Source organism: Pongo abelii, chromosome 11 (assembly GCF_028885655.2).
Source record: "Pongo abelii isolate AG06213 chromosome 11, NHGRI_mPonAbe1-v2.0_pri, whole genome shotgun sequence".
Lineage (NCBI taxonomy): Eukaryota > Metazoa > Chordata > Mammalia > Primates > Hominidae > Pongo > Pongo abelii.
The window spans coordinates 142534977-142546147 of record NC_071996.2 but is presented as its reverse complement, the minus strand read 5'-3'; the positions used below and the strand labels follow the sequence as shown (position 1 = coordinate 142546147).

At 47.8% G+C, this 11171-nt stretch overlaps 1 long non-coding RNA gene across 1 annotated transcript; it reads left to right on the top strand.

Annotated features, from left to right (window-relative positions):
* Positions 1–922: 922 nt before the first annotated feature.
* LOC134759626 (uncharacterized) lies at positions 923–10902 on the top strand. Its single transcript, XR_010136137.1, has 3 exons — positions 923–1697; positions 7372–7574; positions 7719–10902. It is a non-coding gene; the product is annotated as an uncharacterized LOC134759626 (long non-coding RNA).
* Positions 10903–11171: the final 269 nt, after the last annotated feature.

The following is an 11171-nucleotide window of genomic DNA, read 5'->3' as shown; positions in this document are numbered from 1 at the left end:
ACCCTAAACCAGAATGATCTTATCTCGAGATTCTCATCTTAATTACATGCACAAAGGCCCTTGGGCCAACTAGGGGCACACTCTGATGTTCCTGTTGGACACATCTTTTGGAGGTGGTGCCATTTAACCCAGCAGAACTCTTACTTTACAGATAAATGCCATGGGGGGCAAAAGGGGAGTGGCGTGCCCAGGAGTCCCTGCAGAGTTCGCGAGGAACCTGAGCCTCAACAACCCAGGTCCGCCCCCCTCGCCCACTCACATGGAGAACACAGAGACACAACCAGGACAGATGATGGCACGCACGGACCCGACATTGCTGCAAAATGCGAGGCTTCCATGAAGTTCTCAAGTAATTGAAGCTTACCTCTTTAAGGGACAAAATTATGTTCAAAATGCTCTTTTGATAGTAAGCATTCTAAACCATAGAAACATACTCTCCCAATGTGCTTAAGAAAATACAGGTTTGAAACAGTCCGTCCGCATTTTGTTGGTAACTGAGGGTGGTTGCCGAGGGGCCATTCCGAGCTGGGGCTGGGCTGTGATCCTTCTAGTTCCACTCGGCTGGCTGGGCTGTGGCCCCTGCCTCAGATGCCCCCACATCGCCGGCTTCTGGACGTGGTGACTGCCAGCTGTTTCCCCCAAGAATTGGCCCTTCTCAGAATGGCAGCCCATTCATTCGCCAGCTCTTAATGGGATGTGTGATGGAATACACTTTGAGGGGGTGGGTGGAGATATTAATCTTTGTTTTGCTTTCCTATTTCTCCCCCTCATCCAATTTCAAGCAGATCACCCGGCTCTTTGTAATTTTTTTGCCTCGGGGATTTTTTTTCCAGGCAGAACGCCAAAGCAGCTCAAAGCCAAAGGCTCTTTCTGTCTTTTGTAAAAACCTAAACCTATTTCATAAAAACCCAAACCCAGGAGGCGAGTGGGAGGGAGAGGGCAAGATTCACTGAGGCTGGGAAGAGGAGGAGGCTGGTGTCCCCAAGGGCCAGAGGTCTGAGCACAGCTCCAAGGCACAGCCTGGGAGGGTGGAGCGCACACAGCTACCCATGTTGTGCCCTGAGGCTCTCATCCCTGACAAGGATCCCCAGGCACCGGGCAGGGTGAAGGAACAGCCATCAGCCTGAAGGCAGCGGGACTTGCGTGCGAGTGGCGCTGAGGCGGTGGTGACAGCTCCCAGCCCTGCAGCTCTTCTGGGCACCATGGAAGCTTCTGGATCCTGGAGGGACTCTAGGAGGGGAGAGAGTTGCATTTTCTGCCAGCCCCACAGGGTGGGGCTCCAAGTTGGGTTTAAGTTGATTTATGTAAACAAAGAAATGAAACTTCCGGATTTCTGGACAGCACGGCCCTACAAGTTCATGCTCTGAGGCCTCTTCTCTGCTCCGAATACGCAGCAGCATTAAAGAAAACATATTTCAACAAAACAAGCCAAGCATCACAGACACCAAAAACAGACAGAACAAAACCCGTGGGTGGGGTCTGAGATGGGGCTTCCGGTCCGGAACCAATGTGGGGGAAGCACTGGCACCTGGTGCAGCCCCCAGGGTTGGGAGCAGAGGCCAGCTGACTGCACAGAGATACCCCCACCCCGGAGAGGGAACAGAAAGAAAATTCCAGCTGAGTGCTTCTCGGGTTTCAGCTTCCACAGATTCAAGGACCAGAAGGTGGGAGGAAGCAGCCTCCTGTCCAGGACCCAGGTAAGGCACCACCAATGCCATTACTCTATTTGTGATTTAGCTGATGCTCTGTGGGACATGAAACCTGGTTCACAGAGGGCATCCCTGGAGGCTGGGCAAAGACCGATGCAAACCCTCTGGGCAAACAGGGTTGAGTGTGTGTGAGGGGTGTGGACAGGGAGAGAAGGAGGAGGGTGGAGAGGGACACGGGAGAGAACCAGAGCAATAGGAAAATGACCTTAAAGTAGTTTTTTAGCATCTTAAAGAGGAAAGACAAGAAATAGCCTAAAAAGAGTAATTGGCTATACACAAAACTTGGCAGAAATGAAAAAGATCAGAACAGATGGAAATGGAAAATATCTAATTAGTAAACCTGAAAATCAAAAAGATGCTCATTGAAATAAAAAGGAAACCAGTAAATGCAATAAAATCCTCAACAAATGCAGGCAAACAGATCTTGGGTGAATTGGAAGACGGACATAAGGAATTCTCCAAGAAAGCATCACACAGCAACTGAGATTTAAAAAGAAAATCGCCACAAAAGAGCAGGCAAGAGACCGGCAGAGTGGGCCGGGCAACTCTGGCCCGTCTTGGAGGAGGTCCGGGAAAGAGGAGCATCAGGTGGGAGAATGAGATTGAACAGACAATGCCAAGAAGGGTCCCAAGCCCAGGAATGACACAACCCTCAGGCCGGAATCCACTGGGAGCAAGTCGACCAAACATAAACCCCATCTCTGCATGCCGCTGGGCAAATGTGTCCATAAAGTACCTGCTTGCTGTAAAAACACTTCACCTTTGTGCACTTATAAACAATAACAATAACAAAGATAGGGCAAGATACAGGAAATAACGTTCCTTGTTCAGAAAAAGGACGTAGATACTTTAGATTTCATTAGAAAAAACCCAGAGTTCCGAATATAGACTAAAAATGAAGGATAGTCACTGCCAAGAATAGAAACAAAAATCTACAGCTGCCAAACAATCTTGGGGGGAAAAGAAAAATCCAAAAATGTTATCATGCTTAGAAAAGGCAGAAAAGATAAAAGAAAGCAAACAAAAATCATGGCAAATGAAATATCACATACAATAATAGAAACAATTTTAATTACTTTAGTATTAACCATAACTGTAAAAGGATTAAACTCATGTACAAAAACCAGAGACTACAGGATTAAACCTTCATCCCCCGAATTCAGCTAGATGCTGCTCACAAACAGACACATAAAATAAGGCAGAGACTTTGTTTTTGTTTTGTTTTGTTTTTCTGAGAGAGTCTCGCCCTGTCATCCAGGTTGGAGTCCAGTGGCACAATCTTGGCTCACTGCAACATCCACCTCCAGGGCTCAAGTGATTCTCTTACCTCAGCCTCCTGAGTAGCTGGGATTACAGGCATGTGCCACCACGCCCGGCTAATTTTTGTATTTTTAGTAGAGATGGGGTTTCACCATGTTGGCCAGGCTGTTCTCGAACTCCTGACCTCAGGTGATCCGCCCACCTCAGCTTCCCAAAGTGCTGGGATTATAGGCGTGAGCCACCTCGCCCTGCCAGTTTTTTTTTTTTTAAGGATGAAAAACAGGAACATGCAGCAAATACAGATAAAAGGAAGAGGGTGTATCAATAAGAAACAAGTTAGATTTATGGCAAAAATCTTCACAGCCTCTAAGGACTGGCTGGGCTAAGTCATGCAGAGGGAACGATCCAATTCTCAGGGCTTACAACTACAGGGCGACTTCTCACTCCACCACCCATGGGCCGTGGCTCTGCTCCTTAACGTCCTGGACAGGAGTGGCTCCACCTGGGACATTGCCAGGCTCATGCAAAGAGGGCAGGAAGACTTCCAGAACCACAGGCTGGCTCTCAGTGCTTCTGATGAGAAGTGTCCCACATGACTTGGCCCACACTTCCCTGACCGAGAAGCCCTCCTGAGCTCAGTGGTGAGGACTGGATCTTCTCACTACGGGGAAGTGAATGCAAATCAGGGCAAACAGCGACAGCCCGCCCTGTGCTGCGCAGAAATGCCATGCCTCGACAAACAGGCCAGGCCATGGCCGTAAGCTTGCGTGCATGTAAGAAACAAACATTTTATGCACAAGTGAGCTTTTTCACCAATGTGGACTCAGCACCTCGGGAGGTTGTCTGCAATTTCTATTTGCTATGGGCCGAACATTTGTGTCCCTCCAAAATTGATAGGTTGAAATCCTCACCTCCAGGGTGATGGTATTAGGAGGAGGGGCCTTTAGGAAGTGATAAGGTCATGGGGCCAGAGTCCTCATAAATGGGATCAGTGCCCTTAAAAAAGAGGCCCCAGAGAGCTCCCTTGCCCCTTCCACCGTGTGAGGACACAGCAAGAAGGCACCATCTGTGAACCAGGAAGTAGCCCTCACCAGACACTGCATCTGCCTGGCTCTTGGACTTCCCAGCCTCCACAGCTGTGAGAGACAAATCTTACTGTTTAGGAGCCGCCTGGTTCATGGCATTTCGTTACAGCAGCCTGAACAGACTGACACCTGTTCCTTCTGCTGATGCTGAGGGTCATTTGGGACAAGATGGGGAGGCAACAAAAATTATCAGGGGTGGCCGGGCTCAGTAGCTCACACCTCTGATCCCAACACTTTGGAAGGCCGAGGCAGGAGGATTGCTTGAACTCAGGAGTTCGAGACCAGCCTGGGCAACATGATGAGACCCCAACTCTATAAAAAATAAAAAAAAATTTTATTTTTTGTGTCTGTGGTCCCAGCTACTTAGGAGACTGAGGCAGGAGAATTGCTTAAGCCTGGGAGATCCAGGCTGCAGTGAGTCTTGATTGCACCACTGTACTCCAGCCTGGGTGGCAGAGTGAGGCCCTGTCTCAAAAAAAAAAAAAAAAAAAAGAGAGAGACTATTGGGGAAATTGGCATCCATTGCTTTTGTCTCTGTTCCTACCACAGCCCCATTCTGCCTTCTGAGGAGGCTGCCTCTGTAACTGAGTCATGCTGGCCACAGCCAACTGGATGGACCAGGGCAGGAAACTGACCCCAGGCCACTCTTGGCAGACTGCCCAGTGGTCTCTGGCCTGGCCTGGCAGGAACTCTGCTCCACAGCTCAGGACAGAGGGATCGGGTCTGGTGAGTCCAGCGTGGGGACACGAGGCAGAAGCCAGGAGGGGCAGGAGGAAAGCCGAGTGCTGAGACTAGAGAGAAGGGAAAGGGGCCGGCTGGCCTGGCCGGGGCCTGGAAGTGGAGTACCTGAGAGTCAGTGACGGACTTCGTGGCTGAGCAGTGACAAACAAGCATGTCCTGGGTAACATTCCCGCCCTCCGAAAGGCCTGCTCTGAGCTCACAATGTTTCTCCCAGCTTCCTGCGTCTCTCCAGTCCTAACCTCGTTAACCCCAGCAACCTGAGTACATCTGTGTTCCTTAGAACAGGACCGATCCGACAAACAAGTCTGTCACACTCATAATCTTAATATTAGATTTAACGCAACCCTTGGGATCTTGGGGTGAGGCCGCCTCTCCGGTAGATATTTTTACTGCCACTCAGAGGGACTTTAAAATTGATTCTCCATTTCGTGGCTGTATTTGAGATGCTTAAGATTTCTGGAAGCCCAGGTGCTGCAGCAGAAAGCTCCCAGGGCTTGGAGTTGGAGGACTTGATTTTTATTCCTGGCTCGGCCAGTGTTCAGCCTGTGACCTTGAACGAGATTTACACTCTCCAAGCTGTATTTTCTTCTTGGAATGCGAATATCTTCCCTGCCTACTTGATGAGTTCATATGTGTGCAACACCAAGCAGACACCAGTCTTGTGGGGCTGATGTTTTAATTGGGAAGCTTAGATGGTTCCAGAGATTTGCCCAGGTTCACCCACCTTTCCTGTGCATGGCTGTCAAACGGTGACGTTCTTTCTCCCCAGGCCCCTCCCTCCACACCCCATGTGCTTCTCAGAAAACAGCTACAAACCTCAGATAGAGGCTTCTTCCCCACCAAATGTGAGCAGAAACAACATTTAAAAGGTGTACAGCCAGGCGTGGTGGTTCATACCTATACTCCCAGTGCTTTAGGAGGCCAAGGCAGGAGGATCACTTGAACCCAGGGGTTCAAGTCCAGCCTGGGCAGCATAACAAGACCCCCAACTCTACAAAAAAATAGCCAGGCATGGTGGCACATGCCTATAGTCCCAGCTGCTCAGGAGGCTGAGGCAGGAGGATCACTTGAGCCTGGGAGGTTCAGGCTGTAGTGAGCTGGGATCACGCCACTGTACTCCAGCCTAGGTGACAAGGTGAGATTCTGCTGAAAGAAAGAAAGAAAGAAGGAAGGAAAGAAGGAAGGAAGGAAGGACAAAGAAAGAAAGAGAGAGGGAGGGAGGGAGGGAAGGAAGGAGAGAAGAGAGAAAGAGAGAGAGAGAAAGGGAGGGAGGGAGGGAGGAAGGAAGGAGGGAAGGAAGGAAAAAAGGGAGGAAGGAAAGAAAGAAAGAGAAAGAAGGAAGGCAGGAAAAAAGGAAGAAAGGAAGGAAGGATGGAGGGAGGGAGGGAAGGAAGGAGAGAAGGAAGGAAGGAAGGAAGGGAGGGAAGGAGGAAAGGAAGGAAGATTATTATTTCCTAAGGGTAGGAAATATTCAGGGTAGGTCCCCAGCAGGGGTTGGGGTTATGTTTTGCTGCCTTTGCCGGGAAATCTGCAGATGCATACAGGGACTGGTCTTTTTTGCAGGGAGAGAGCTCCCAAGACTGCTGGGTCTACCTCACCTCCCAGTAGCTGGGTCTAGACGTGGTACAATTAAGACAGGAAGGTGACCCAGGCACCTGCCGGTCCCCTGCAACACGCTGAGGGAGCGTGGTTCATATCACCTCCACCGCTAACTCACATAGCTGTGGTTCTTTCCTGTCCTGCCTTCACGGGAGGCTTTGCTGCTGAATGACTGGGCGTTTAGGGAATGCTGTGCGTCTCTGGCATAAAGGTGCATCCCTTTGCCGTCTGTTCTCAGGAGCCGCAGCCATTCTGCCGGGGAGCGAGCAGGATGGGGTGCCACAGGCTCTCATAAAGGGTCCTCGTAGCCTCATGAAATCAGTTGCTGTTTTCCTAAGTCTCTGGCCTTCTATTAATTACTCTTACTTTGTTGTTCTGGAGCCAAGAGCAACACTTTTGGGTCCAGGGTGGGATTAAAAGTTTTCATCTTTTTGGTGTTACCAGGAGGGAGCATGAAGCACACTGAGTGGGGCCAAGGGTCGCGCTTTCCCATCAACCTTTTTCACCGAGAGGGACAAGAAGGCCAGCACCGAGGCCATGCTGGCCCCCAGGGCCTCTCCAGGAAAGCTGGCCCTTGGTTTGCTCCAGATCTAACCCCCAGTCCTTGGCAGAGACACAAACTTCAGATTTTCGGGAGGGAGGAGAAAGGTAATATTTTAAGGAGTTTTCGAGCTTTCGGAGCGTTAATTTTAGGTCATAGAAAGGTCAAGCAGGCCTTTCCAAAGCACTAAGAATGTGATGAAACCTCTGTTGTGTGGGGTAGACAGCGGTGGCTGGTGCTGGAGCGCAGGCCTGGAGCAGTCCTTCGTGGGTTCACAACGCTTTACTGTGAGCTGCAGGAACCTGCATCTCCCTGCCCTCCCGAGCTGGCCAGGAAGCTGGCACAGTTTTCACCAGTGGCCCACACAAGCTGAAGGCCAGCACTTTGTCATATTGTATTTTTAGATTATATTTTTCCCCTTTTCTCCCTTTTAAAGGAATTCAGCCTAGTGCCCAGAAGAAGATCTTGCTGAGCTGTGTGTGAAGGTGGGCTGAGGCGGGGGCCTGGGCAGCCAGGAGCCCACAGGCATACCTTGTCCCACGGCGTGGCCGAGCCCATGCTGAGCCTGCCCAATATGGTGAAGGGGGCACGATCCCAGGCAGACCAGCTGGCTAGAAACCAGTGACAGCTTTCCCAGAGGTGAGGCATTCTAGGGAAAAGGATGCACTGGGCACTCCCTGCCCCCATGGAAGTGGGACTCCAGCCCCTCTGTGGGGACGCACGGGTCTGAGCAGCCCACCCTCCACAGGCACTCTGGGCAAAGTTGGGTCTGGTCTCTTGCAGAGGTTGGCGTTTGGCCAGAGCCCCAAGGAAAGGGCAGCCGAAGTTGCTCCTCCTGCAGCCCTGGGCTCTGCTCCTGGCTGCCCCCAAGACCCTCCTAACCCCCAGGGACAGGGGAACCAGGGGCCACACTATGAAGGGGACCTGCCTCCCACTCAGATGCCCTCTCTGGCTCTACCTCGCCTGGCCTGGTGGGATGGAGGGAGTGGAGGCGGCTCCATCACCACTGGTCAGATGTCTCCAGCTCGGGCCGACTCCTACGGAAACCAGCCTCAGAGCTCCCGGTCCTTCCTGGTGGCTGAGGAGTCCTGGAGTTCAAGGACATGAAGTTCCAGATGGAGGCACCTGTGCTCATCAGGGATGGAAGGAGTGGAGAGCCATGTGGTGGCTCTGAGGCTGGTGGATGCCCCTCTGCCAGCTCAGCTGCCTAGCCTCCCAGTGCCTAAAAAGCTGGGCAAGACCAAGCAGATCCAGGGTCTGGGTTGCCTGGAACATACAAAAGTAAGTCACAGACATCATCACCTTTAAGCTCTAAAAGTTCAGTGCACACCTCCTAAAAATAATTCATAATAAAAATAATAATACATTCTCCAGCACGGTATGATAAAGTTATCAAATTCAGAAAATGTAACATTGATATAATACTATTATCAAAAAATGCAGTTTGCAACCACCTCTTGCCCATTGTCCTAATAATGTGCTTAGTAGCATCTCCACCCCCAACTCCCAATGCAGGATTGCACGATGCTTTTGTTTGTCGTGTCTATTAATATTCTTGAGCTTCCTTTTGTCTTGTTAAAAAAGTTTCTTTAATTGTGGTAAAAAACACATAATTTAACATTTGCCATCTTAACCATGTACATTCCAGTGGTGTTAGTCATGTTTATTCACATTGCCGTGCAACCATCACCTCCATTCATCTCCAGAACTTTTTCAGCTTCCCTAACTGAACCTCTGTACCTATCAGACACTAACTCCCCATTCCTCCTCTCCCTAGCCTCTGGCAACCACCATTCTACTTTCTGTCTAGGTACCTCATTAAAATGGAATCATATCATCTTTTGTGATTGGCTTATTTCACTCAAATAATGTCCTCAGGATTCATCCATGCTGTAGCATGTGCCAGATTTTCTTTCTTTTTTAAGGCTGAATAATACAGCATTGTAGGTGTGTACCAGATTTTATCCATTTATCTGTCAATGGACACTTGAGTTGCTTCAGCCTTTTGGCTGTTCTGAATAATGCCACTATAACATTGTGTGTCTTTTGTGTTTTATGACATTTTTGAAGAGTACAGCCCTCTTGTTTGGTGCAATGCCCCTCAATTTGGATTTGTCTCATGGTTGCCTTATGATTTTATTTATGGTTGCATTTTTGGCAAGGACACGAAACAACTGATGTTGTGTCCTTCTCCAGTGTACCATATCAGGAGGCACACAAAGTCCCTTTGTCCCATGGTTAGAGATGTTACTTTGATCACTTGGTTAAGGTGATGTTGCAGAGTCCTCCACTGTCAACACACATTTTTTTGAAACTTTGAAACGGAAGAAACAAGCTGTTTCCTAATATACTTTGACTCATTGGTTTTAGCATCTGTTGCTGATTCTTGCATGAATCATTTATTACTGTATTGGTTGCAAAATTATTATTTTCTAACTCTTATCATTCCTTCCACATTTATTAGCTGATATTCTATTTACAGTAGAAGACATTTCCTTCTCTTCTGTTTCTTTCTAAAATAAATATGGACACATGGTGTTTCTCTCTTTTTAACAAATTTAATGCATTCTAGCCCATTGGTCTTACTATTCATCTTGATACTCACGTTGCCTTTGGTTTGGCTGGTGGGAGCCTCTTCCTTTTCATATGCTTCAATCATATTTTGAGCATTTTTTTTTTTACTTTGTGGCAGAAACAAGACATTCTAGGCTTCTCTCACTTGCTTTGGTCCTGGACTCAACCACTTCTCCAAAGAACTCTGCTTTTTCTTAGTGAAGAATGGGATTTAGGGACCAAGTATGGCCACTAGTGTGCTCACTGCTGATGGGTGTCACTGTTTCAGAGCCCTTTCCATGGACAGAGCCAGGATACCTATATAAATATGAATACCACACACACAAACATTTTCAAGTTTTGTGTGTGGTATTCATATTTATATAGGTATCTTGGCTATGAGTTCATCCAAACCAGTCTCAGGTTAGCCTAATGCTGCAAAGTCCTTACTTGCCTTCCACTATTCCACATTTGTTTCTCCTTTTCTTACATTTTTATAATTACTCATTTACACAATCATAGCACACACACAAAATAGTTTCAAAAATAACCATACTGAGTAAAGTTCAAGATTTATACCCAGCAAAAGGATCTTTTTGTCTCTAGACTGAGGTTATCCTCAAATGTTACTTTAATATGTTTTTTCCCCTTCTATGTGGTTACTCTTCTGGTCATCTATTGCCTTATAACACACTACCCAACACTTAGAGGTGTAAAAACATTTCATTATCCTCACAATTTTGTGGTTGACTGTGTTCAGCTGGGTGGTTCTTGTTTGGGGCGTCTCATCTGGGTGTAGCAGATAGTGTGAAGTCAGGCAAGGACTCAGCCTGGATGGATGTCCGAGATGGCTTCATCACTCATGTGGGGCCTCAGCGCCCCCTCCACAACTCCCTTCCAGCAGAAGAGGCTGGACTTCTTGTACAGAAGTTCAAGGCTTCAAGAGAGGGAGTGAAGGCATGTTCCTGAAGTTAGCCCCAAATGATTTCCACCAAGAATTAGTGGGATGGGGGCTGTGGGCACAGTTGACTTTGGGAATTACAGCAGTTATGTCAGCCCTGTGAGATGCAGCTGGATTCATTTGTTTCTGTGTGTATATAGCTTTATGTTTTTCCCTTCCTTCTTTGTTGACTCAATTTTTTTGAATATGTAAAATATTAACTTGTTTCCAAGAATCAAAAACTATACAAAAGAGATACGGTATACTCAGAGAAGTACCAATTCCTTCCTATCCCACCCATACCATTCCTACCCATTCCTCCAAACCGATTTCATGTCTGGTTTATTTTGGTTTCTTTTTGTAAGAATAAGTATATGTACTTATTTCCTTTCCTTCCTTAAACAAAAGTTAACCTTGTATATATACTTCTGTGCCCCTTGCTTGTATCACTTAATACAGTGTCTTGACATGCCACATGAGTTCACAGCAATCTTTCTCTTTCTTTCCACAGCTGCATAGTGCCCCACTCTGTGCCACCATTAATTCACACATTTCCTGTGTGTGGGCATTCAATATTTTTTAATTATAAAAAATCCCTGCTATATTGGATAGCTTTATTTATTTATTTATTTATTTATTTATTTATTTATTTTATTGAGACAGAGTCTTGCTCTGTCACCCAGGCTGGAGTGCAGCAGTGCGATCTCTACTCACTGCAACCTCTACCTCCCGGGTTCAAGCAA